General features: G+C 43.8%; 1 long non-coding RNA gene across 1 annotated transcript in view; it reads right to left on the bottom strand.

Moving 5' to 3' along the window:
• Window positions 1–24,921, bottom strand: part of LOC137218069 (uncharacterized) — a 177,066-nt gene extending 152,145 nt beyond the window's left edge. Inside the window, exon 1 of the long non-coding RNA XR_010940432.1 lies at window positions 24,854–24,921. This is a non-coding gene — a long non-coding RNA (uncharacterized lncRNA). The remainder of the gene's footprint in view (window positions 1–24,853) is intronic.
• Window positions 24,922–25,222: the final 301 nt, after the last annotated feature.

Here is a 25,222-nt window from a genome sequence, read left to right as displayed (position 1 = left end):
CATGTGTACAGGGGCATAAACGCAGCAGTGATAGGATTGGAGAGGTTCGGTGAGCAAATGAAGACCCTTTGAAGTCATATTGCATGGTACCCATTCCACGGGTTTCAACTACCCAGGTTTAATGTATTCTTCCTTCAGCTAAAACATGCATGTGGAACCTAGGGTATGATCAACCATGTGATCGGGAGACGTGTTCAAATATGTCTCAGTTTTCGTACCCTGGTACTCGGGTGCAACATTCCAGACGCTTTACTAACACTCTCCCGAATTGGAGAGTCAGTCCCTTTAACCTCCTGTTTGGCCCAGTTTGCAATTTCCGCGGAAGATGAACAGGAATAGCGAGAACCAATGAGAGATTAGCTGGAGGTGTCTGGACGGGCAAATTTAACTCTCATTTCCCACCAGGAAGAGGAATTAACCAAAGGCTCAGCGTGCCGTGCCGGAACCAGATTAGGGCCTGAAGCCATGCTGCGGTGTTGCGGCCAGCTCACAAGAAACCGAGTTGAAGAAAGGAGCTCAGGGGCAATGTAATTCACAAACCTGCAGAGTTATAAATGACAGCTATCGTCCAAAAATACACTGAAGTAAGGCTGCCAAGAGGACTTGAAAGCGGGGCAGAATTGCAGGAAACCGATTTCAGGAGGTAGACTGGAATTGCATTGAAAGCATAGGAAAAGAGGCAGAACGTCCACAATGATGCACTTGGCCAAAAAGGGCGTATGCGTTTTTTCCTGAATATATTCAGGAAAAAACGCATACGCCCTTTTTGGCCAACCAAGCAAGCTTGCAAAGGAAATCTGCACTACAATGAAGTCTCACTTCCCCCCGGTCAAAAGGGCCATCTGAAAAAAGTGTAAAATCCAGAAAGGCAGGACAGGCCATGGAGAACTGGGAGCCTTGTTATGCTGATGGGCGGGATGTAAATTGCCAACAGACACTCGGGAGAAGTGTTTGGTGTTTCCTGAAACATCTAAAAAACACAGCAACAGAGCCTAGGGCACTTCCACTTATGGTCCTATAGCTTAGGGAAATTAAAATCAAAAAGACACAGCCACCCCAATGTTTGGGACGGCTCTGTTTACAAGAACCTCGTTTACAGTACAAGTTCAACATCGCAGAAAGTGAAAAATGGATAAAGAAGTTGTGGTATTTACTTACAAAGCAATATTACTCAGCAATGAAATCTATGTCATCAGGCCCTTAGCAGCACAATGAGTGGATTCAGGTATGATGATTCTAACTGAAATAAGTCACACAGAAAAAGAAACATCATAAGATATCACTAATACACGGAATTTAACTTGGCTACACAGGAACTGAATTACAGAACAGAACAGGGTCTCAAATTTAGAAAACCAACTTATGCTTGCTTAACGGGAAAGGTGAGTTGGGGTGCTGCATAAAACCAGAGATTGAAATGAGCACAGATAAAGTTCCTTAAGCCAAATATGGAATAGACAAGAGCTACTCCTTGCTCAACGAAATGGACTCAACACCGCATATTAAACGCCTAAGAATGTACCTGACTAGTAAGTATCTTAAAACCTATGGATTGCTATGTCTCCGAAAGAGAATCAAGCATGTGTACAGGGGCATAAACGCAGCAGTGATAGGATTGGAGAGGTTCGGTGAGCAAATGAAGACCCTTTGAAGTCATATTGCATGGTACCCATTCCACGGGTTTCAACTACCCAGGTTTAATGTATTCTTCCTTCAGCTAAAACATGCATGTGGAACCTAGGGTATGATCAACCATGTGATCGGGAGACGTGTTCAAATATGTCTCAGTTTTCGTACCCTGGTACTCGGGTGCAACATTCCAGACGCTTTACTAACACTCTCCCGAATTGGAGAGTCAGTCCCTTTAACCTCCTGTTTGGCCCAGTTTGCAATTTCCGCGGAAGATGAACAGGAATAGCGAGAACCAATGAGAGATTAGCTGGAGGTGTCTGGACGGGCAAATTTAACTCTCATTTCCCACCAGGAAGAGGAATTAACCAAAGGCTCAGCGTGCCGTGCCGGAACCAGATTAGGGCCTGAAGCCATGCTGCGGTGTTGCGGCCAGCTCACAAGAAACCGAGTTGAAGAAAGGAGCTCAGGGGCAATGTAATTCACAAACCTGCAGAGTTATAAATGACAGCTATCGTCCAAAAATACACTGAAGTAAGGCTGCCAAGAGGACTTGAAAGCGGGGCAGAATTGCAGGAAACCGATTTCAGGAGGTAGACTGGAATTGCATTGAAAGCATAGGAAAAGAGGCAGAACGTCCACAATGATGCACTTGGCCAAAAAGGGCGTATGCGTTTTTTCCTGAATATATTCAGGAAAAAACGCATACGCCCTTTTTGGCCAACCAAGCAAGCTTGCAAAGGAAATCTGCACTACAATGAAGTCTCACTTCCCCCCGGTCAAAAGGGCCATCTGAAAAAAGTGTAAAATCCAGAAAGGCAGGACAGGCCATGGAGAACTGGGAGCCTTGTTATGCTGATGGGCGGGATGTAAATTGCCAACAGACACTCGGGAGAAGTGTTTGGTGTTTCCTGAAACATCTAAAAAACACAGCAACAGAGCCTAGGGCACTTCCACTTATGGTCCTATAGCTTAGGGAAATTAAAATCAAAAAGACACAGCCACCCCAATGTTTGGGACGGCTCTGTTTACAAGAACCTCGTTTACAGTACAAGTTCAACATCGCAGAAAGTGAAAAATGGATAAAGAAGTTGTGGTATTTACTTACAAAGCAATATTACTCAGCAATGAAATCTATGTCATCAGGCCCTTAGCAGCACAATGAGTGGATTCAGGTATGATGATTCTAACTGAAATAAGTCACACAGAAAAAGAAACATCATAAGATATCACTAATACACGGAATTTAACTTGGCTACACAGGAACTGAATTACAGAACAGAACAGGGTCTCAAATTTAGAAAACCAACTTATGCTTGCTTAACGGGAAAGGTGAGTTGGGGTGCTGCATAAAACCAGAGATTGAAATGAGCACAGATAAAGTTCCTTAAGCCAAATATGGAATAGACAAGAGCTACTCCTTGCTCAACGAAATGGACTCAACACCGCATATTAAACGCCTAAGAATGTACCTGACTAGTAAGTATCTTAAAACCTATGGATTGCTATGTCTCCGAAAGAGAATCAAGCATGTGTACAGGGGCATAAACGCAGCAGTGATAGGATTGGAGAGGTTCGGTGAGCAAATGAAGACCCTTTGAAGTCATATTGCATGGTACCCATTCCACGGGTTTCAACTACCCAGGTTTAATGTATTCTTCCTTCAGCTAAAACATGCATGTGGAACCTAGGGTATGATCAACCATGTGATCGGGAGACGTGTTCAAATATGTCTCAGTTTTCGTACCCTGGTACTCGGGTGCAACATTCCAGACGCTTTACTAACACTCTCCCGAATTGGAGAGTCAGTCCCTTTAACCTCCTGTTTGGCCCAGTTTGCAATTTCCGCGGAAGATGAACAGGAATAGCGAGAACCAATGAGAGATTAGCTGGAGGTGTCTGGACGGGCAAATTTAACTCTCATTTCCCACCAGGAAGAGGAATTAACCAAAGGCTCAGCGTGCCGTGCCGGAACCAGATTAGGGCCTGAAGCCATGCTGCGGTGTTGCGGCCAGCTCACAAGAAACCGAGTTGAAGAAAGGAGCTCAGGGGCAATGTAATTCACAAACCTGCAGAGTTATAAATGACAGCTATCGTCCAAAAATACACTGAAGTAAGGCTGCCAAGAGGACTTGAAAGCGGGGCAGAATTGCAGGAAACCGATTTCAGGAGGTAGACTGGAATTGCATTGAAAGCATAGGAAAAGAGGCAGAACGTCCACAATGATGCACTTGGCCAAAAAGGGCGTATGCGTTTTTTCCTGAATATATTCAGGAAAAAACGCATACGCCCTTTTTGGCCAACCAAGCAAGCTTGCAAAGGAAATCTGCACTACAATGAAGTCTCACTTCCCCCCGGTCAAAAGGGCCATCTGAAAAAAGTGTAAAATCCAGAAAGGCAGGACAGGCCATGGAGAACTGGGAGCCTTGTTATGCTGATGGGCGGGATGTAAATTGCCAACAGACACTCGGGAGAAGTGTATGGTGTTTCCTGAAACATCTAAAAAACAAAGCAACAGAGCCTAGGGCACTTCCACTTATGGTCCTATAGCTTAGGGAAATTAAAATCAAAAAGACACAGCCACCCCAAAGTTTGGAACGCCTCTGTTTACAAGAACCTCGTTTACAGTACAAGTTCAACATCGCAGAAAGTGAAAAATGGATAAAGAAGTGGTGGTATTTACTTACAAAGCAATATCACTCAGCAATGAAATCTATGTCATCAGGCCCTTAGCAGCACAATGAGTGGATTCAGGTACGATGATTCTAACTGAAATAAGTCACACAGAAAAAGAAACATCATAAGATATCAGTAATACACGGAATGTAAACTTGGCTACACAGGAACTGAATTACAGAACAGAACAGGGTCTCAAATTTAGAAAACCAACTTATGCTTGCTTAAGGGGAAAGGTGAGTTGGGGTGCTGCATAAAACCAGAGATTGAAATGAGCACAGATAAAGTTCCTTAAGCCAAATATGGAATAGACAAGAGCTACTCCTTGCTCAACGAAATGGACTCAACACCGCATATTAAACGCCTAAGAATGTACCTGACTAGTAAGTATCTTAAAACCTATGGATTGCTATGTCTCCGAAAGAGAATCAAGCATGTGTACAGGGGCATAAACGCAGCAGTGATAGGATTGGAGAGGTTCGGTGAGCAAATGAAGACCCTTTGAAGTCATATTGCATGGTACCCATTCCACGGGTTTCAACTACCCATGTTTAAGGTATTCTTCCTTCAGCTAAAACATGCATGTGGAACCTAGAGTATGATCAACCATGTGATCGGGAGACGTGTTCAAATATGTCTCAGTTTTCGTACCCTGGTACTCGGGTGCAACATTCCAGACGCTTTACTAACACTCTCCCGACTTGGAGAGTCAGTCCCTTTAACCTCCTGTTTGGCCCAGTTTGCAATTTCTGCGGAAGATGAACAGGAATAGCGAGAACCAATGAGAGATTAGCTGGAGGTGTCTGGACGGGCAAATTTAACTCTCATTTCCCACCAGGAAGAGGAATTAACCAAAGGCTCAGCGTGCCGTGCCGGAACCAGATTAGGGCCTGAAGCCATGCTGCGGTGTTGCGGCCAGCTCACAAGAAAGCGAGTTGAAGAAAGGAGCTCAGGGGCAATGTAATTCACAAACCTGCAGAGTTATAAATGACAGCTATCGTCCAAAAATACACTGAAGTAAGGCTGCCAAGAGGACTTGAAAGCGGGGCAGAATTGCAGGAAACCGATTTCAGGAGGTAGACGGGAATTGCATTGAAAGCATAGGAAAAGAGGCAGAAAGTCCACAATGATGCACTTGGCCAAAAAGGGCGTATGCGTTTTTTCCTGAATATATTCAGGAAAAAACGCATACGCCATTTTTGGCCAACCAAGCAAGCTTGCAAAGGAAATCTGCACTACAATGAAGTCTCACTTCCCCCCGGTCAAAAGGGCCATCTGAAAAAAGTGTAAAATCCAGAAAGGCAGGACAGGCAATGGAGAACTGGGAGCCTTGTTATGCTGATGGGCGGGATGTAAATTGCCAACAGACACTCGGGAGAAGTGTTTGGTGTTTCCTGAAACATCTAACAAACACAGCAACAGAGCCTAGGGCACTTCCACTTATGGTCCTATAGCTTAGGGAAATTAAAATCAAAAAGACACAGCCACCCCAAAGTTTGGGACGCCTCTGTTTACAAGAACCTCGTTTACAGTACAAGTTCAACATCGCAGAAAGTGAAAAATGGATAAAGAAGTTGTGGTATTACTTACAAAGGAATATCACTCAGCAATGAAATCTATGTCATCAGGCCCTTAGCAGCACAATGAGTGGATTCAGGTATGATGATTCTAACTGAAATAAGTCACACAGAAAAAGAAACATCATAAGATATCAGTAATACACGGAATGTAAACTTGGCTACACAGGAACTGAATTACAGAATAGAACAGGGTCTCAAATTTAGAAAACCAACTTATGCTTGCTTAAGGGGAAAGGTGAGTTGGGGTGCTGCATAAAACCAGAGATTGAAATGAGCACAGATAAAGTTCCTTAAGCCAAATATGGAATAGACAAGAGCTACTCCTTGCTCAACGAAATGGACTCAACACCGCATATTAAACGCCTAAGAATGTACCTGACTAGTAAGTATCTTAAAACCTATGGATTGCTATGTCTCCGAAAGAGAATCAAGCATGTGTACAGGGGCATAAACGCAGCAGTGATAGGATTGGAGAGGTTCGGTGAGCAAATGAACACCCTTTGAAGTCATATTGCATGGTACCCATTCCACGGGTTTCAACTACCCAGGTTTAATGTATTCTTCCTTCAGCTAAAACATGCATGTGGAACCTAGAGTATGATCAACCATGTGATCGGGAGACGTGTTCAAATATGTCTCAGTTTTCGTACCCTGGTACTCGGGTGCAACATTCCAGACGCTTTATTAACACTCTCCCGACTTGGAGAGTCAGTCCCTTTAACCTCCTGTTTGGCCCAGTTTGCAATTTCTGCGGAAGATGAACAGGAATAGCGAGAACCAATGAGAGACTAGCTGGAGGTGTCTGGCCGGGTAAATTTAACTCTCATTTCCCACCAGGAAGAGGAATTAACCAAAGGCTCAGCGTGCCGTGCCGGAACCAGATTAGGGCCTGAAGCCATGCTGCAGTGTTGCGGCCAGGTCACAAGAAAGCGAGTTGAAGAAAGGAGCTCAGGGGCACTGTAATTCACAAACCTGCAGAGTTATAAATGACAGCTATCGTCCAAAAATATACTGAAGTAAGGCTGCCAAGAGGACTTGAAAGCGGGGCAGAATTGCAGGAAACCGATTTCAGGAGGTAGACTGGAATTGCATTGAAAGCATAGGAAAAGAGGCAGAACGTCCACAATGATGCACTTGGCCAAAAAGGGCGTATGCGTTTTTTCCTGAATATATTCAGGAAAAAACGCATACGCCCTTTTTGGCCAACCAAGCAAACTTGCAAAGGAAATCTGCACTACAATGAAGTCTCACTTCCCCCCGGTCAAAAGGGCCATCTGAAAAAAGTGTAAAATCCAGAAAGGCAGGACAGGCCATGGAGAACTGGGAGCCTTGTTATGCTGATGGGCGGGATGTACATTGCCAACAGACACTCGGGAGAAGTGTATGGTGTTTCCTGAAACATCTAAAAAACAAAGCAACAGAGCCTAGGGCACTTCCACTTATGGTCCTATAGCTTAGGGAAATTAAAATCAGAAAGACACAGCCACCCCAAAGTTTGGGACGCCTCTGTTTACAAGAACCTCGTTTACCATACAAGTTCAGTATCACAGAAAGTGAAAAATGGATAAAGAACTTGTGGTACTTATGTACAATGCAGTATCACTCAGCAATGAAGTCTATGTCATCAGGCCCGTAGCAGCATAATGAGTGGATTCAGGTACGATGATTCTAACTGAAATAAGTCACACAGAAAAAGAAACATCATAAGATATCACTAATACACGGAATGTAAACTTGGCTACACAGTAACTGAATTCCAAAACAAAACAGGGTCTCAAATTTAGAAAACCAACTTATGCTTGCTTAAGGGGAAAGGTGAGTTGGGGTGCTGCATAAAACCAGAGATTGAAATGAGCACAGATAAAGTTCCTTAAGCCAAATATGGAATAGACAAGAGCTACTCCTTGCTCAACGAAATGGAATCAACACCCCATATTAAACCCCTAATAATGTACCTAACTAGTAAGTATCTTAAAACCTATGGATTGCTATGTCTCCAAAAGAGAATCAAGCGTGTGTACAGGGGCATAAACGAAGCAGTGATAGGATTGGAGAGGTTCGGTGAGCAAATGAAGACCCTTTGAAGTCATATTGCATGGTACCCATTCCACGGGTCTCAACTCTCCAGGTTTAAGGTATTCGTCCTTCAGCTAAAGCATGCATGTGGAACCCAGAGTATGATCAACCATGTGAACGGGAGACGTGTTCAAATATGTCTCAGTTTTCGTACCCTGGTACTCGGGTGCAACATTCCAGACGCTTTACTAACACTCTCCCCACCAGGAGAGTCAGCGCCTTTAACCTCCTGTTTGGCCCAGTTTGCAATTTCTGCGGAAGATGAACAGGAATAGGGAGAACCAATGAGAGACTAGCGGGAGGTGTCTGGACGGGCAAATTTAACTCTCATTTCCCACCAGGAAGAGGAAATAACCAAAGGCTCAACGTGCCGTGCCGGAACCAGATTAGGGCCTGAAGCCATCCTGCGGTGTTGCGGCCAGCTCACAAGAAAGCGAGTTGAAGAAAGGAGCTCAGGGGCACTGTAATTCACAAACCTGCAGAGTTATAAATGACAGCTATTGTCCAAAAATATACTGAAGTAAGGCTGCCAAGAGGACTTGAAAGCGGGGCAGAATTGCAGGAAACCGATTTCAGGAGGTAAACTGGAATTGCATTGAAAGCATAGGAAAAGAGGCAGAACGTCCACAATGATGCACTTGGCCGAAAAGGGCGTATGCGTTTTTTCCTGAATATATTCAGGAAAAAACGTATACGCCCTTTTTGGCCAACCAAGCAAGCTTGCAAAGGAAATCTGCACTACAATGAAGTCTCACTTCCCCCCAGTCAAAAGGGTCATCTGAAAAAAGTGTAAAATCAAGAAAGGCAGGACAGGCCATGGACAACTGGGAGCCTTGTTATGCTGATGGGCGGGATGTAAATTGCCAACAGAAACTTAGGAGAAGTGTATGGTGTTTCCTGAAACATCTAAAAAACAAAGCAACAGAGCCTAGGGCACTTCCACTTATGGTCCTATAGCTTAGGGAAATTAAAATCAAAAAGACACAGCCACCCCAAAATTTGGGACGCCTCTGTTTACAAGAACCTCGTTTACCGTACAAGTTCAGTATCACAGAAAGTGAAAAATGGATAAAGAAGTTGTGGTACTTATGTACAATGCAGTATCACTCAGCAATGAAATCTATGTCATCAGGCCCGTAGCAGCATAATGAGTGGATTCAGGTACGATGATTCTAACTGAAATAAGTCACACAGAAAAAGAAACATCATAAGATATCAGTAATACACGGAATGTAAACTTGGCTACACAGGAACTGAATTACAGAACAGAACAGGGTCTCAAATTTAGAAAACCAACTTATGCTTGCTTAAGGGGAAAGGTGAGTTGGGGTGCTGCATAAAACCAGAGATTGAAATGAGCACAGATAAAGTTCCTTAAGCCAAATATGGAATAGACAAGAGCTACTCCTTGCTCAACGAAATGGACTCAACACCGCATATTAAACGCCTAAGAATGTACCTGACTAGTAAGTATCTTAAAACCTATGGATTGCTATGTCTCCGAAAGAGAATCAAGCATGTGTACAGGGGCATAAACGCAGCAGTGATAGGATTGGAGAGGTTCGGTGAGCAAATGAAGACCCTTTGAAGTCATATTGCATGGTACCCATTCCACGGGTTTCAACTACCCAGGTTTAAGGTATTCTTCCTTCAGCTAAAACATGCATGTGGAACCTAGAGTATGATCAACCATGTGATTGGGAGACGTGTTCAAATATGTCTCAGTTTTCGTACCCTGGTACTCGGGTGCAACATTCCAGACGCTTTACTAACACTCTCCCGACTTGGAGAGTCAGTCCCTTTAACCTCCTGTTTGGCCCAGTTTGCAATTTCTGCGGAAGATGAACAGGAATAGCGAGAACCAATGAGAGACTAGCTGGAGGTGTCTGGACGGGTAAATTTAACTCTCATTTCCCACCAGGAAGAGGAATTAACCAAAGGCTCAGCGTGCCGTGCCGGAACCAGATTAGGGCCTGAAGCCATCCTGCGGTGTTGCGGCCAGCTCACAAGAAAGCGAGTTGAAGAAAGGAGCTCAGGGGCACTGTAATTCACAAACCTGCAGAGTTATAAATGACAGCTATCGTCCAAAAATATACTGAAGTAAGGCTGCCAAGAGGACTTGAAAGCGGGGCAGAATTGCAGGAAACCGATTTCAGGAGGTAGACTGGAATTGCATTGAAAGCATAGGAAAAGAGGCAGAACGTCCACAATGATGCACTTGGCCAAAAAGGGCGTATGCGTTTTTTACTGAATATATTCAGGAAAAAACGCATACGCACTTTTTGGCCAACCAAGCAAACTTGGAAAGGAAATCTGCACTACAATATAGTCTCACTTCCCCCCGGTCAAAAGGGCCATCTGAAAAAAGTGTAAAATCCAGAAAGGCAGGACAGGCCATGGAAAACTGGGAGCCTTGTTATGCTGATGGGCGGGATGTAAATTGCCAACAGACACTTGGGAGAAGTGTATGGTGTTTCCTGAAACATCTAAAAAACAAAGCAACAGAGCCTAGGGCACTTCCACTTATGGTCCTATAGCTTAGGGAAATTAAAATCAAAAAGACACAGCCACCCCAAAGTTTGGGACGCCTCTGTTTACAAGAACCTCGTTTACCGTACAAGTTCAATATCACAGAAAGTGAAAAATGGATAAAGAACTTGTGGTACTTACGTACAATGGAGTATCACTCAGCAATGAAATCTATGTCATCAGGCCCATAGCAGCATAATGAGTGGATTCAGGTACGATGATTCTAACTGAAATAAGTCACACAGAAAAAGAAACATCATAAGATATCACTAATACACGGAATGTAAACTTGGCTACACAGGAACTGAATTCCAAAACAGAACAGGGTCTCAAATTTAGAAAACCAACTTATGCTTGCTTAAGAGGAAAGGTGAGTCGGGGTGCTGCATAAAACCAGAGATTGAAATGAGCATAGATAAAGTTCCTTAAGCCAAATATGGAATAGACAAGAGCTACTCCTTGCTCAACGAAATGGACTCAACACCCCATATTAAACGCCTAAGAATGTACCTGACTTGTAAGTATCTTAAAACCTATGGATTGCTATGTCTCCAAAAGAGAATCAATCGTATGTACAGGGGCATAAACGCAGCAGTGATAGGATTGGAGAGGTTCGGTGAGCAAATGAAGACCCTTTGAAGTCATATTGCATGGTACCCATTCCACGGGTCTCAACTCTCCAGATTTAAGGTATTCTTCCTTGAGCTAAATCATGCATGTAGAACCCAGAGTATGATCAACTGTGTGAAAGGGAGACGTGTTCAAATATGTCTCAGTTTTCCTCCCCTGGTACTCGGGTGCAACATTCCAGACGCTTTACTAACACTCTCCCCACTTGGAGAGTCAGCGCCTTTAACCTCCTGTTTGGCCCAGTTTGCAATTTCTGCGGAAGATGAACAGGAATAGGGAGAACCAATGAGAGACTAGCTGGAGGTGTCTGGACGGGCAAATTTAACTCTCATTTCCCACCAGGAAGAGGAAATAACCAAAGGCTCAGCGTGCCGTGCCGGAACCAGATTAGGGACTGAAGCCATCTTGCGGTGTTGCGTCCAGGTCACAAGAAAGCGAGTTGAAGAAAGTAGCTCAGGGGCACTGTAATTCACAAACCTGCAGAGTTATAAATGACAGCGATCGTCCAAAAATATACTGAAGTAAGGCTGCCAAGAGGACTTGAAAGCGGGGCAGAATTGCAGGAAACCGATTTCACGAGGTAGACTGGAATTGCATTGAAAGCATAGGAAAAGAGGCAGAACGTCCACAATGATGCACTTGGCCAAAAAGGGCGTATGCGTTTTTTCCTGAATATATTCAGGAAAAAACGCATACGCCCTTTTTGGCCAACCAAGCAAGCTTGCAAAGGAAATCTGCACTACAATGAAGTCTCACTTCCTTCCGGTCAAAAGGGCCATCTGAAAAAAGTGTAAAATCCAGAAAGGCAGGACAGGCCATGGAGAACTGGGAGCCTTGTTATGCTGATGGGCGGGATGTAAATTGCCAACAGACACTCGGGAGAAGTGTATGGTGTTTCCTGAAACATCTAAAAAACAAAGCAACAGAGCCTAGGGCACTTCCACTTATGGTCCTATAGCTTAGGGAAATTAAAATCAAAAAGACACAGCCACCCCAAAGTTTGGGACGCCTCTGTTTACAAGAACCTCGTTTACCGTACAAGTTCAGTATCACAGAAAGTGAAAAATGGATAAAGAAGTTGTGGTATTTACTTACAAAGCAATATCACTCAGCAATGAAATCTATGTCATCAGGTCCTTAGCAGCACAATGAGTGGATTCAGGTACGATGATTCTAACTGAAATAAGTCACACAGAAAAAGAAACATCATAAGATATCAGTAATACACGGAATGTAAACTTGGCTACACAGGAACTGAATTACAGAACAGAACAGGGTCTCAAATTTAGAAAACCAACTTATGCTTGCTTAAGGGGAAAGGTGAGTTGGGGTGCTGCATAAAACCAGAGATTGAAATGAGCACAGATAAAGTTCCTTAAGCCAAATATGGAATAGTCAAGAGCTACTCCTTGCTCAACGAAATGGACTCAACACCCCATATTAAACGCCTAAGAATGTACCTGAGTAGTAAGTATCTTAAAACCTATGGATTGCTATGTCTCCGAAAGCGAATCAAGCATGTGTACAGGGGCATAAACGCAGCAGTGATAGGATTGGAGAGGTTCGGTGAGCAAATGAAGACCCTTTGAAGTCATATTGCATGGTACCCATTCCACGGGTTTCAACTACCCAGGTTTAAGGTATTCTTCCTTCAGCTAAAACATGCATGTGGAACCTAGAGTATGATCAACCATGTGATCGGGAGACGTGTTCAAATATGTCTCAGTTTTCGTACCCTGGTACTCGGGTGCAACATTCCAGACGCTTTACTAACACTCTCCCCACTTGGAGAGTCAGCGCCTTTAACCTCTTGTTTGGACCAGTTTGCAATTTCTGCGGAAGATGAACAGGAATAGGGAGAACCAATGAGAGACTAGCTGGAGGTGTCTGGACGGGCAAATTTAACTCTCATTTCCCACCAGGAAGAGGAATTAACCAAAGGCTCAGCGTGCCGTGCCGGAACCAGATTAGGGCCTGAAGCCATCCTGCGGTGTTGCGGCCAGGTCACAAGAAAGCGATTTGAAGAAAGTAGCTCAGGGGCACTGTAATGCACAAACCGGCAGAGTTATAAATGACAGCTATCGTCCAAAAATATACTGAAGTTAGGCTGCCAAGAGGACTTGAAAGCGGGACAGAATTGCAGGAAACCGATTTCAGGAGGTAGACTGGAATTGCATTGAAAGCATAGGAAAAGAGGCAGAACGTCCACAATGATGCACTTGGCCAAAAAGGGCGTATGCATTTTGTCTTGAATATATTCAGGAAAAAACGCATACGCACTTGTTGGCCAACCAACCAAACTTGCAAAGGAAATCTGCACTACAATGAAGTCTCACTTCCCCCCGGTCAAAAGGGCCATCTGAAAAAAGTGTAAAATCCAGAAAGGCAGGAAAGGTCATGGAGAACTGGGAGCCTTGTTATGCTGATGGGCGGGATGTAAATTGCCAAGAGACACTCGGGAGAAGTGTATGGTGTTTCCTGAAACATCTAAAAAACAAAGCAACAGAGCCTAGGGCACTTCCACTTATGGTCCTATAGCTTAGGGAAATTAAAATCAAAAAGACACAGCCACCCCAAAGTTTGGGACGCCTCTGTTTACAAGAACCTCGTTTACCGTACAAGTTCAGTATCACAGAAAGTGAAAAATGGATAAAGAACTTGTGGTACTTACGTACAATGCAGTATCACTCAGCAATGAAATCTATGTCATCAGGCCCGTAGCAGCATAATAAGTGGATTCAGGTTCGATGATTCTAACTGAAATAAGTCACACAGAAAAAGAAACATCATAAGATATCACTAATACACGGAATGTAAACTTGGCTACACAGGAACTGAATTCCAAAACAGAACAGGGTCTCAAATTTAGAAAACCAACTTATGCTTGCTTAAGAGGAAAGGTGAGTCGGGGTGCTGCATAAAACCAGAGATTGAAATGAGCACAGATAAAGTTCCTTAAGCCAAATATGGAATAGACAAGAGCTACTCCTTGCTCAACGAAATGGACTCAACACCCCATATTAAACGCCTAAGAATGTACCTGACTAGTAAGTATCTTAAAACCTATGGATTGCTATGTCTCCAAAAGAGAATCAATCGTATGTACAGGGGCATAAACGCAGCAGTGATAGGATTGGAGAGGTTCGGTGAGCAAATGAAGACCCTTTGAAGTCATATTGCATGGTACCCATTCCACGGGTCTCAACTCTCCAGATTTAAGGTATTCTTCCTTGAGCTAAATCATGCATGTAGAACCCAGAGTATGATCAACTGTGTGAAAGGGAGACGTGTTCAAATATGTCTCAGTTTTCCTCCCCTGGTACTCGGGTGCAACATTCCAGACGCTTTACTAACACTCTCCCCACTTGGAGAGTCAGCGCCTTTAACCTCCTGTTTGGCCCAGTTTGCAATTTCTGCGGAAGATGAACAGGAATAGGGAGAACCAATGAGAGACTAGCTGGAGGTGTCTGGACGGGCAAATTTAACTCTCATTTCCCACCAGGAAGAGGAAATAACCAAAGGCTCAGCGTGCCGTGCCGGAACCAGATTAGGGACTGAAGCCATCTTGCGGTGTTGCGTCCAGGTCACAAGAAAGCGAGTTGAAGAAAGTAGCTCAGGGGCACTGTAATTCACAAACCTGCAGAGTTATAAATGACAGCGATCGTCCAAAAATATACTGAAGTAAGGCTGCCAAGAGGACTTGAAAGCGGGGCAGAATTGCAGGAAACCGATTTCACGAGGTAGACTGGAATTGCATTGAAAGCATAGGAAAAGAGGCAGAACGTCCACAATGATGCACTTGGCCAAAAAGGGCGTATGCGTTTTTTCCTGAATATATTCAGGAAAAAACGCATACGCCCTTTTTGGCCAACCAAGCAAGCTTGCAAAGGAAATCTGCACTACAATGAAGTCTCACTTCCTTCCGGTCAAAAGGGCCATCTGAAAAAAGTGTAAAATCCAGAAAGGCAGGACAGGCCATGGAGAACTGGGAGCCTTGTTATGCTGATGGGCGGGATGTAAATTGCCAACAGACACTCGGGAGAAGTGTATGGTGTTTCCTGAAACATCTAAAAAACAAAGCAACAGAGCCTAGGGCACTTCCACTTATGGTCCTATAGCTTAGGGAAATTAAAATCAAAAAGACACAGCCACCCCAAAGTTTGGGACGCCTCTGTTTACAAGAACCTCGTTTACCGTACAAGTTCAGTATCACAGAAAGTGAAAAATGGATAAAGAAGTTGTGGTATTTACTTACAAAGCAATATCACTCAGCAATGAAATCTATGTCATCAGGTCCTTAGCAGCACAATGAGTGGATTCAGGTACGATGATTCTAACTGAAATAAGTCACACAGAAAAAGAAACATCATAAGATATCAGTAATACACGGAATGTAAACTTGGCTACACAGGAACTGAATTACAGAACAGAACAGGGTCTCAAATTTAGAAAACCAACTTATGCTTGCTTAAGGGGAAAGGTGAGTTGTGGTGCTGCATAAAACCAGAGATTGAAATGAGCACAGATAAAGTTCCTTAAGCCAAATATGGAATAGTCAAGAGCTACTCCTTGCTCAACGAAATGGACTCAACACCCCATATTAAACGCCTAAGAATGTACCTGAGTAGTAAGTATCTTAAAACCTATGGATTGCTATGTCTCCGAAAGCGAATCAAGCATGTGTACAGGGGCATAAACGCAGCAGTGATAGGATTGGAGAGGTTCGGTGAGCAAATGAAGACCCTTTGAAGTCATATTGCATGGTACCCATTCCACGGGTTTCAACTACCCAGGTTTAAGGTATTCTTCCTTCAGCTAAAACATGCATGTGGAACCTAGAGTATGATCAACCATGTGATCGGGAGACGTGTTCAAATATGTCTCAGTTTTCGTACCCTGGTACTCGGGTGCAACATTCCAGACGCTTTACTAACACTCTCCCCACTTGGAGAGTCAGCGCCTTTAACCTCTTGTTTGGACCAGTTTGCAATTTCTGCGGAAGATGAACAGGAATAGGGAGAACCAATGAGAGACTAGCTGGAGGTGTCTGGACGGGCAAATTTAACTCTCATTTCCCACCAGGAAGAGGAATTAACCAAAGGCTCAGCGTGCCGTGCCGGAACCAGATTAGGGCCTGAAGCCATCCTGCGGTGTTGCGGCCAGGTCACAAGAAAGCGAGTTGAAGAAAGGAGCTCAGGGGCACTGTAATGCACAAACCGGCAGAGTTATAAATGACAGCTATCGTCCAAAAATATACTGAAGTTAGGCTGCCAAGAGGACTTGAAAGCGGGACAGAATTGCAGGAAACCGATTTCAGGAGGTAGACTGGAATTGCATTGAAAGCATAGGAAAAGAGGCAGAACGTCCACAATGATGCACTTGGCCAAAAAGGGCGTATGCATTTTTTCTTGAATATATTCAGGAAAAAACGCATACGCACTTGTTGGCCAACCAAGCAAACTTGCAAAGGAAATCTGCACTACAATGAAGTCTCACTTCCCCCCGGTCAAAAGGGCCATCTGAAAAAAGTGTAAAATCCAGAAAGGCAGGAAAGGTCATGGAGAACTGGGAGCCTTGTTATGCTGATGGGCGGGATGTAAATTGCCAAGAGACACTCGGGAGAAGTGTATGGTGTTTCTTGAAACATCTAAAAAACAAAGCAACAGAGCCTAGGGCACTTCCACTTATGGTCCTATAGCTTAGGGAAATTAAAATCAAAAAGACACAGCCACCCCAAAGTTTGGGACGCCTCTGTTTACAAGAACCTCGTTTACCGTACAAGTTCAGTATCACAGAAAGTGAAAAATGGATAAAGAACTTGTGGTACTTACGTACAATGCAGTATCACTCAGCAATGAAATCTATGTCATCAGGCCCTTAGCAGCATAATAAGTGGATTCAGGTTCGATGATTCTAACTGAAATAAGTCACACAGAAAAAGAAACATCATAAGATATCACTAATACACGGAATGTAAACTTGGCTACACAGGAACTGAATTCCAAAACAGAACAGGGTCTCAAATTTAGAAAACCAACTTATGCTTGCTTAAGAGGAAAGGTGAGTCGGGGTGCTGCATAAAACCAGAGATTGAAATGAGCACAGATAAAGTTCCTTAAGCCAAATATGGAATAGACAAGAGCTACTCCTTGCTCAACGAAATGGACTCAACACCGCATATTAAACGCCTAAGAATGTACCTGACTAGTAAGTATCTTAAAACCTATGGATTGCTATGTGTCCGAAAGAGAATCAAGCATGTGTACAGGGGCATAAACGCAGCAGTGATAGGATTGGAGAGGTTCGGTGAGCAAATGAAGACCCTTTGAAGTCATATTTTATGGTACCCATTCCACGGGTTTCAACTACCCAGGTTTAAGGTATTCTTCCTTCAGCTAAAACATGCATGTGGAACCCAGAGTATGATCAACCATGTGATCGGGAGACGTGTTCAAATATGTCTCAGTTTTCGTACCCTGGTACTCGGGTGCAACATTCCAGACGCTTTACTAACACTCTCCCGACTTGGAGAGTCAGTCCCTTTAACCTCCTGTTTGGCCCAGTTTGTAATTTCTGCGGAAGATGAACAAGAATAGCGAGAACCAATGACAGACTAGCTGGAGGTGTCTGGACGGGCAAATTTAACTCTCATTTCCCACCAGGAAGAGGAATTAACCAAAGGCTCAGCGTGCCGTGCCGGAACCAGATTAGGGCCTGAAGCCATCCTGCGGTGTTGCGGCCAGCTCACAAGAAAGCGAGTTGAAGAAAGGAGCTCAGGGGCAATGTAATTCACAAACCTGCAGAGTTATAAATGACAGCTATCGTCCAAAAATACACGGAAGTAAGGCTGCCAAGAGGACTTGAAAGCGGGGCAGAATTGCAGGAAACCGATTTCAGGAGGTAGACTGGAATTGCATTGAAAGCATAGGAAAAGAGGCAGAACGTCCACAATGATGCACTTGGCCAAAAAGGGCGTATGCGTTTTTTCCTGAATATATTCAGGAAAAAACGCATACGCCCTTTTTGGCCAACCAAGCAAGCTTGCAAAGGAAATCTGCACTACAATGAAGTCTCACTTCCCCCCGGTCAAAAGGGCCATCTGAAAAAAGTGTAAAATCCAGAAAGGCAGGACAGGCCATGGAGAACTGGGAGCCTTGTTATGCTGATGGGCGGGATGTAAATTGCCAACAGACACTCGGGAGAAGTGTTTGGTGTTTCCTGAAACATCTAACAAACACAGCAACAGAGCCTAGGGCACTTCCACTTATGGTCCTATAGCTTAGGGAAATTAAAATCAAAAAGACACAGCCACCCCAAAGTTTGAGACGCCTCTGTTTACAAGAACCTCGTTTACAGTACAAGTTCAACATTGCAGAAAGTGAAAAATGGATAAAGAAGTTGTGGTATTACTTACAAAAGAATATCACTCAGCAATGAAATCTATGTCATCAGGCCCTTAGCAGCACAATGAGTGGATTCAGGTATGATGATTCTAACTGAAATAAGTCACACAGAAAAAGAAACATCATAAGATATCAGTAATACACGGAATGTAAACTTGGCTACACAGGAACGGAATTACAGAACAGAACAGGGTCTCAAATTTAGAAAACCAACTTATGCTTGCTTAAGGGGAAAGGTGAGTTGGGGTGCTGCATAAAACCAGAGATTGAAATGAGCACAGATAAAGTTCCTTAAGCCAAATATGGAATAGACAAGAGCTACTCCTTGCTCAACGAAATGGACTCAACACCGCATATTAAACGCCTAAGAATGTACCTGACTAGTAAGTATCTTAAAACCTATGGATTGCTATGTCTCCAAAAGAGAATCAATCGTATGTACAGGGGCATAAACGCAGCAGTGATAGGATTGGAGAGGTTCGGTGAGCAAATGAAGACCCTTTGAAGTCATATTGCATGGTACCCATTCCACGGGTCTCAACTCTCCAGATTTAAGGTATTCTTCCTTGAGCTAAATCATGCATGTAGAACCCAGAGTATGATCAACTGTGTGAAAGGGAGACGTGTTCAAATATGTCTCAGTTTTCCTCCCCTGGTACTCGGGTGCAACATTCCAGACGCTTTACTAACACTCTCCCCACTTGGAGAGTCAGCGCCTTTAACCTCCTGTTTGGCCCAGTTTGCAATTTCTGCGGAAGATGAACAGGAATAGGGAGAACCAATGAGAGACTAGCTGGAGGTGTCTGGACGGGCAAATTTAACTCTCATTTCCCACCAGGAAGAGGAAATAACCAAAGGCTCAGCGTGCCGTGCCGGAACCAGATTAGGGACTGAAGCCATCTTGCGGTGTTGCGTCCAGGTCACAAGAAAGCGAGTTGAAGAAAGTAGCTCAGGGGCACTGTAATTCACAAACCTGCAGAGTTATAAATGACAGCGATCGTCCAAAAATATACTGAAGTAAGGCTGCCAAGAGGACTTGAAAGCGGGGCAGAATTGCAGGAAACCGATTTCACGAGGTAGACTGGAATTGCATTGAAAGCATAGGAAAAGAGGCAGAACGTCCACAATGATGCACTTGGCCAAAAAGGGCGTATGCGTTTTTTCCTGAATATATTCAGGAAAAAACGCATACGCCCTTTTTGGCCAACCAAGCAAGCTTGCAAAGGAAATCTGCACTACAATGAAGTCTCACTTCCTTCCGGTCAAAAGGGCCATCTGAAAAAAGTGTAAAATCCAGAAAGGCAGGACAGGCCATGGAGAACTGGGAGCCTTGTTATGCTGATGGGCGGGATGTAAATTGCCAACAGACACTCGGGAGAAGTGTATGGTGTTTCCTGAAACATCTAAAAAACAAAGCAACAGAGCCTAGGGCACTTCCACTTATGGTCCTATAGCTTAGGGAAATTAAAATCAAAAAGACACAGCCACCCCAAAGTTTGGGACGCCTCTGTTTACAAGAACCTCGTTTACCGTACAAGTTCAGTATCACAGAAAGTGAAAAATGGATAAAGAAGTTGTGGTATTTACTTACAAAGCAATATCACTCAGCAATGAAATCTATGTCATCAGGTCCTTAGCAGCACAATGAGTGGATTCAGGTACGATGATTCTAACTGAAATAAGTCACACAGAAAAAGAAACATCATAAGATATCAGTAATACACGGAATGTAAACTTGGCTACACAGGAACTGAATTACAGAACAGAACAGGGTCTCAAATTTAGAAAACCAACTTATGCTTGCTTAAGGGGAAAGGTGAGTTGTGGTGCTGCATAAAACCAGAGATTGAAATGAGCACAGATAAAGTTCCTTAAGCCAAATATGGAATAGTCAAGAGCTACTCCTTGCTCAACGAAATGGACTCAACACCCCATATTAAACGCCTAAGAATGTACCTGAGTAGTAAGTATCTTAAAACCTATGGATTGCTATGTCTCCGAAAGCGAATCAAGCATGTGTACAGGGGCATAAACGCAGCAGTGATAGGATTGGAGAGGTTCGGTGAGCAAATGAAGACCCTTTGAAGTCATATTGCATGGTACCCATTCCACGGGTTTCAACTACCCAGGTTTAAGGTATTCTTCCTTCAGCTAAAACATGCATGTGGAACCTAGAGTATGATCAACCATGTGATCGGGAGACGTGTTCAAATATGTCTCAGTTTTCGTACCCTGGTACTCGGGTGCAACATTCCAGACGCTTTACTAACACTCTCCCCACTTGGAGAGTCAGCGCCTTTAACCTCTTGTTTGGACCAGTTTGCAATTTCTGCGGAAGATGAACAGGAATAGGGAGAACCAATGAGAGACTAGCTGGAGGTGTCTGGACGGGCAAATTTAACTCTCATTTCCCACCAGGAAGAGGAATTAACCAAAGGCTCAGCGTGCCGTGCCGGAACCAGATTAGGGCCTGAAGCCATCCTGCGGTGTTGCGGCCAGGTCACAAGAAAGCGAGTTGAAGAAAGGAGCTCAGGGGCACTGTAATGCACAAACCGGCAGAGTTATAAATGACAGCTATCGTCCAAAAATATACTGAAGTTAGGCTGCCAAGAGGACTTGAAAGCGGGACAGAATTGCAGGAAACCGATTTCAGGAGGTAGACTGGAATTGCATTGAAAGCATAGGAAAAGAGGCAGAACGTCCACAATGATGCACTTGGCCAAAAAGGGCGTATGCATTTTTTCTTGAATATATTCAGGAAAAAACGCATACGCACTTGTTGGCCAACCAAGCAAACTTGCAAAGGAAATCTGCACTACAATGAAGTCTCACTTCCCCCCGGTCAAAAGGGCCATCTGAAAAAAGTGTAAAATCCAGAAAGGCAGGAAAGGTCATGGAGAACTGGGAGCCTTGTTATGCTGATGGGCGGGATGTAAATTGCCAAGAGACACTCGGGAGAAGTGTATGGTGTTTCTTGAAACATCTAAAAAACAAAGCAACAGAGCCTAGGGCACTTCCACTTATGGTCCTATAGCTTAGGGAAATTAAAATCAAAAAGACACAGCCACCCCAAAGTTTGGGACGCCTCTGTTTACAAGAACCTCGTTTACCGTACAAGTTCAGTATCACAGAAAGTGAAAAATGGATAAAGAACTTGTGGTACTTACGTACAATGCAGTATCACTCAGCAATGAAATCTATGTCATCAGGCCCTTAGCAGCATAATAAGTGGATTCAGGTTCGATGATTCTAACTGAAATAAGTCACACAGAAAAAGAAACATCATAAGATATCACTAATACACGGAATGTAAACTTGGCTACACAGGAACTGAATTCCAAAACAGAACAGGGTCTCAAATTTAGAAAACCAACTTATGCTTGCTTAAGAGGAAAGGTGAGTCGGGGTGCTGCATAAAACCAGAGATTGAAATGAGCACAGATAAAGTTCCTTAAGCCAAATATGGAATAGACAAGAGCTACTCCTTGCTCAACGAAATGGACTCAACACCGCATATTAAACGCCTAAGAATGTACCTGACTAGTAAGTATCTTAAAACCTATGGATTGCTATGTGTCCGAAAGAGAATCAAGCATGTGTACAGGGGCATAAACGCAGCAGTGATAGGATTGGAGAGGTTCGGTGAGCAAATGAAGACCCTTTGAAGTCATATTTTATGGTACCCATTCCACGGGTTTCAACTACCCAGGTTTAAGGTATTCTTCCTTCAGCTAAAACATGCATGTGGAACCCAGAGTATGATCAACCATGTGATCGGGAGACGTGTTCAAATATGTCTCAGTTTTCGTACCCTGGTACTCGGGTGCAACATTCCAGACGCTTTACTAACACTCTCCCGACTTGGAGAGTCAGTCCCTTTAACCTCCTGTTTGGCCCAGTTTGTAATTTCTGCGGAAGATGAACAAGAATAGCGAGAACCAATGACAGACTAGCTGGAGGTGTCTGGACGGGCAAATTTAACTCTCATTTCCCACCAGGAAGAGGAATTAACCAAAGGCTCAGCGTGCCGTGCCGGAACCAGATTAGGGCCTGAAGCCATCCTGCGGTGTTGCGGCCAGCTCACAAGAAAGCGAGTTGAAGAAAGGAGCTCAGGGGCAATGTAATTCACAAACCTGCAGAGTTATAAATGACAGCTATCGTCCAAAAATACACGGAAGTAAGGCTGCCAAGAGGACTTGAAAGCGGGGCAGAATTGCAGGAAACCGATTTCAGGAGGTAGACTGGAATTGCATTGAAAGCATAGGAAAAGAGGCAGAACGTCCACAATGATGCACTTGGCCAAAAAGGGCGTATGCGTTTTTTCCTGAATATATTCAGGAAAAAACGCATACGCCCTTTTTGGCCAACCAAGCAAGCTTGCAAAGGAAATCTGCACTACAATGAAGTCTCACTTCCCCCCGGTCAAAAGGGCCATCTGAAAAAAGTGTAAAATCCAGAAAGGCAGGACAGGCCATGGAGAACTGGGAGCCTTGTTATGCTGATGGGCGGGATGTAAATTGCCAACAGACACTCGGGAGAAGTGTTTGGTGTTTCCTGAAACATCTAACAAACACAGCAACAGAGCCTAGGGCACTTCCACTTATGGTCCTATAGCTTAGGGAAATTAAAATCAAAAAGACACAGCCACCCCAAAGTTTGAGACGCCTCTGTTTACAAGAACCTCGTTTACAGTACAAGTTCAACATTGCAGAAAGTGAAAAATGGATAAAGAAGTTGTGGTATTACTTACAAAAGAATATCACTCAGCAATGAAATCTATGTCATCAGGCCCTTAGCAGCACAATGAGTGGATTCAGGTATGATGATTCTAACTGAAATAAGTCACACAGAAAAAGAAACATCATAAGATATCAGTAATACACGGAATGTAAACTTGGCTACACAGGAACGGAATTACAGAACAGAACAGGGTCTCAAATTTAGAAAACCAACTTATGCTTGCTTAAGGGGAAAGGTGAGTTGGGGTGCTGCATAAAACCAGAGATTGAAATGAGCACAGATAAAGTTCCTTAAGCCAAATATGGAATAGACAAGAGCTACTCCTTGCTCAACGAAATGGACTCAACACCGCATATTAAACGCCTAAGAATGTACCTGACTAGTAAGTATCTTAAAACCTATGGATTGCTATGTCTCCGAAAGAGAATCAAGCATGTGTACAGGGGCATAAACGCAGCAGTGATAGGATTGGAGAGGTTTGGTGAGCAAATGAAGACCCTTTGAAGTCATATTTTATGGTACCCATTCCACGGGTTTCAACTACCCAGGTTTAAGGTATTCTTCCTTCAGCTAAAACATGCATGTGGAACCTAAAGTATGATCAACCATGTGATTGGGAGATGTGTTCAAATATGTCTCAGTTTTCGTACCCTGGTACTCGGGTGCAACATTCCAGACGCTTTACTAACACTCTCCCGACTTGGAGAGTCAGTGCCTTTAACCTCCTGTTTGGCCCAGTTTGCAATTACTGCGGAAGATGAACAGGAATAGGGAGAACCAATGAGAGACTAGCTGGACGTGTCTGAACGGGCAAATTTAACTCTCATTTCCCACCAGGAAGAGGAATTAACCAAAGGCTCAGCGTGCCGTGCCGGAACGAGATTAGGGCCTGAAGCCATGCTGCGGTGTTGCGTCCAGCTCACAAGAAAGCGAGTTGAAGAAAGGAGCTCAGGGGCACTGTAATGCACAAACCTGCAGAGTTATAAATGACAGCTATTGTCCAAAAATATACTGAAGTAAGGCTGCCAAGAGGACTTGAAAGCGGGGCAGAATTGCAGGAAACCGATTTCAGGAGGTAGACTGGAATTGCATTGAAAGCATAGGAAAAGAGGCAGAGCGTCCACAATGATGCACTTGGAGAAAAAGGGCGTATGCGTTTTTTCCTGAATATATTCAGGAAAAAACGCATACGCCCTTTTTGGCCAACCAAGCAAGCTTGCAAAGGAAATCTGCAATACAATGAGGTCTCACTTCCCCCCGGTCAAAAGGGCCATCTGAACAAAGTGTAAAATCCAGAAAGACAGGACAGGCCATGGAGAACTGGGAGCCTTGTTATGCTGATGGGCGGGATGTAAATTGCCAACAGACACTCGGAAGAAGTGTATGGTGTTTCCTGAAACATCTAAAAAACAAAGCAACAGAGCCTAGGGCACTTCCACTTATGGTCCTATAGCTTAGGGAAATTAAAATCAAAAAGACACAGCCACCCCAAAGTTTGGGACGCCTCTGTTTACAAGAACCTCGTTTACCGTACAAGTTCAGTATCACAGAAAGTGAAAAATGGATAAAGAACTTGTGGTACTTACATACAATGCAGTATCACTCAGCAATGAAATCTATGTCACCAGGCCCGTAGCAGCATACTGAGTGGATTCAGGTACGATGATTCTAACTGAAATAAGTCACACAGAAAAAGAAACATCATAAGATATCACTAATACACGGAATGTAAACTTGGCTACACAGGAACTGAATTCCAAAAGAGAACAGGGTCTCAAATTTAGAAAACCAACTTATGCTTGCTTAAGGGGAAAGGTGAGTTGGGGGGCTGCATAAAACCAGAGATTGAAATGAGCACAGATAAAGTTCCTTAAGCCAAATATGGAATAGACAAGAGCTACTCCTTGCTCAACAAAATGGACTCAACACCCCATATTAAACGCCTAAGAATGTACCTGA

The sequence above is a fragment of the Pseudorca crassidens genome, unplaced genomic scaffold (genome assembly GCF_039906515.1).
Source record: "Pseudorca crassidens isolate mPseCra1 unplaced genomic scaffold, mPseCra1.hap1 Scaffold_146, whole genome shotgun sequence".
Lineage (NCBI taxonomy): Eukaryota > Metazoa > Chordata > Mammalia > Artiodactyla > Delphinidae > Pseudorca > Pseudorca crassidens.
Note: the sequence above shows the minus strand (reverse complement) of the source record. Positions and strands in the feature narration are given on the sequence as shown.